Source organism: Copadichromis virginalis, linkage group LG22, assembly GCF_057382275.1.
Source record: "Copadichromis virginalis isolate Kocher_CV1m ecotype Utaka linkage group LG22, C_Virginalis_male_GT1.1, whole genome shotgun sequence".
Lineage (NCBI taxonomy): Eukaryota > Metazoa > Chordata > Actinopteri > Cichliformes > Cichlidae > Copadichromis > Copadichromis virginalis.
Window position 1 is genome coordinate 32,396,020 of NC_140638.1, and position 3,673 is coordinate 32,399,692.

The following is a 3,673-nucleotide window of genomic DNA, read 5'->3' on the forward strand; positions in this document are numbered from 1 at the left end:
TTTAAATGTTCTTGTTGGTTAAAAATCTAAATAATTTAGTTTAAATTTGCAATAAATCTATAAACATCCTATTAACACACTAACAGACTTCATGAATATAAGCCAACTTTGGTTCCTGAATTCTTTTCAGAAACATCTCCCTTTATGTATTTATTTTTGAAATTGATCACAGCCTGCAGGTCAGAAAACTTGCCTGTGCCTGAAAACACACAAAGCCTTTAAAGACTGCAAACCAAGATCATCTTCTCAGGCGTGTCCAGAAAACCTTTAGCATCTACGTTCTCTTCAAAGTGATCGAGTTTTATCGAAAGGATAATAACTAGAGATGAGCGCCAGATCTCTGATCTCTGGCTACAAGGTTACCACTAGGGATTTTTCTGGCAACTAATTTCTTAGTTGACTAAACGAGAAAGAAGTTACATTAACAGACAAGTCTAAAACTAAGAAACACTCAGATATCAAGTTACATTTGAGGACCATGTTGAAAACATCTAAATAAAAGAATTTGAAAGCATTAATCAGATTCTTCAGTAATGAATCAAATGCCAAATGCTGCTTAACTGTGTAGCAGCTTACATTGTGCATTATGATCATTGTGCGCTATACTTTATACTTTGTAATAAACTGCGGCTGAAAAGTGTAGCACATTGTGCTGCACATGATGAATGATGCACTACAGTTAATGACACCCAGCTCTATAAAAGTTATATAAAATATTAAATGATGACAATACAATAAATCATCCATCCTTCTGGTTTCTTTCGCCCACCGAAGGCCTAAGCAGGAACCCCAGACATTCCTCTCCCCTGCCAGCTCATCCCGGGGAACACTGCAGTGTTGCAGGGCCAGCCGAGATCTAACATCTGCAGCATGACTTGGTCTTCCACGGGCCTCCTCCCTATAGGACATACCCAGAACACCTCAGGAGGTGACCACATCAGCTGCCTCCTTTCAATGTGTAGGAGTAGCGTCTCTACTCTGAGCCCCTCATCACCCTACGCTGAGGGAAAGTCCATCTAACCTTCGGAAGATGCCCATTTGCGCCCTTTATATCTCATATCTCATTCTGCCGCCTTCAGAATAATTAACAGTAATAGGCCTGATAAACAGATCAGGCCTAGATTACCAGAATTATGACGTCTTTCTACAACAATGTCGGGGCTGCAGCGCCATCTGGTGGAAGGACACAACAATTTCCCCATATTGTGTATCAAATACAATTACTTTAAACCACCTTGTAGGTCTGGTGCCGACTAGTGACATTATCCACAATTAGTCAATCACACAACCCTAGCTACAACTGAGCAGTTTCTGGTTGAAGAGTTAGATTCATGTGAGGTATGGAGTGAGGGTTGCAGCTTGCTTGTCCAATATTTCTGGTATTTCCTGGGCTGTGCACCATATACCATATAACTGCCAGGCTGAGAGTGTTGAGAGATCTAAAAACAGCAGCTAGAAGTGAACGAGAAGCCGATCTTCAACAAGAAATTGGCCCAATTTAAATTAAGTAAGCTTTTTACGAGCCGATTTTTCAGAACTTTTTGATTTGCACCTCGTGTATCTTTAAAGTCAGCCGTTCCTTCCAGTCTCAAGCTGGTTATGTTATCTATCGGTAAATAAAGAAAACATATCCCAGCTGCTTGTTTGTGTTTGAAATCTATTCAAACATGTCCTTCTGTCAATATTGTGCTCTGTTGGTGATGGACACCTGCCTGCTGATTATTAACTGTCATTCAGGCGGCGATATTTACAGCCCAGCATCGGCATCCCACACATAGACTCCAGTACATTAAAGAACTCTTTCGTAGTGCAGCCCTCTGACTGATTGACTGCACACTCCAGCCTTGCCTCTTAACACTTGATTCAGTCCATCATCTTAAACCCAGAGTGTTCAAAATGTATTCTTTTTTTTTTTTTTTTTTTGGCCAACAGCTGCGAGATCATTTAATTTGTTTCCTATGCAAATCGAGTCATGTGTGGGATACCACCTCAAATCTGAAACATTTGACGGACGGGTGGATGCACAATTACTTCACCCTCACTGGCAGAGGAATAAAAAAAACTCTTAAGCTTGCAGTTAGTGCACACACACACACACACACACACACACACTCAGAGCAGCTGTCTGAGGCAGGCAGGGTCAAACGGTGGTTAATTAGTCCCGTCACCTGCTCAGGTCATCACACCTTCAGCTCGGCTCGACTGAATAATAATCCTGCAATATTAACACTGTCACATTGGCTGGGTTGCTGGAGTGAACCTGTTGTTGATATAATACATTACATCCTGCTGTCTCGCCTTCCTGACACAACACACACACACTTTCCCTATCTCTCCTGTGCTTCCCCAGCTGACTGAAGGGCCACCAGAAACTGTCACTTAGCACTAATGACTGCAACAATGGTGTGTGTGACAGGTCTCCTCTCCGTCTCTATCCTTGCAGCGGCATCACATGCGATTCCGTAATGTCTCGCTTCCTATCTGTTGCTGCTCTCTGTAAATTATATCAAATGTGTACCACTGTCGTGGTGGTCTGTCAAACTGCGAACCGGTTTTGAAATCTACTCTCTGAAATGTGTCTCATTAGCCCGATCTGTCTACATATTCCGGCAATGGGAGTTAATGATGTATTGAGACTATTCTCGGGGTGGGAAACAGTAGGTTTCGGCATCAAAGCGTGCGCCAGGAGGCTGTTTAGTGTTTGTTTCTCCGGGAGAGTCACTCTGCATGGAAAACAGACAGGTGCTTCACGGACACGGGGGGAAGTGGGAATGATTTCCCATCTGTCTGCTCCATAGAGATTTAAGAGGGCCATCTTATATGAGGTGGAGCGCATCTCCTTGCAGTGTGAATGGGGCAGAAAACCTGCCTTCCGCTCCTCAAAGTCCAACTTGGAATTCTGGTTTCAAATAATCTGTGACTGCCGGTATTTCCAGGTCCTTCTGATATCCTTATTACTGACGTCCATTTATGCTTACAAATAAAGGGGGGGAAAGCTTCTTATGTTAATATGCATTTTTGATGCAGATAAATACAATAAATTTAGTCTAAGATACTTAATGTGCTTCCTCGCAAGCAAGTGTATGCACACACATGTGGGGGATAGAGTGCTGGATGAACGCCAGCCAAGCCTCATTAGCTCCGAGCTGCCTCTCTGGAAAGACAGGCACAGCGAGAAAGGAGAGGGGGGAGGCACAGGGGGGGTTAGATAAGAAGAGCAGCGTTGAAAGAGAGTGAGAGGAGGCAGAAGGAGAGGAAAATCAGGTTTACTGAGCCCAGCACGGTGACCTGTTGGATTAAGACTATTAGAAACCCATCTGGGGCTGCTTGACCACTTCACTGTCAGATCCTCCCCCAGCAGCCGCTCACCTGACCCCTACTGACACAATGCACCCCTGGGACACTCACAATAACACACACACACACACACACTGAAATGCTCGTGTCACTCCTGAAATGCCGCATGTTATTATATCTGACAGACGGAGAGATGACCCCTAAGTCAAATATAGCTCAAATTTAGGGATTGTTTCGTACCGGGGTACAAATTTCATTTGGGCACGTGGACTATAAAACTGCGTTAGCTACACAGCAAAATCGCCAGTGTTAAATTGACACTGTGAGTGTTAAATTTAACACTAGAAAAGTGTCTATATGTGTCCACTCTTTTGAG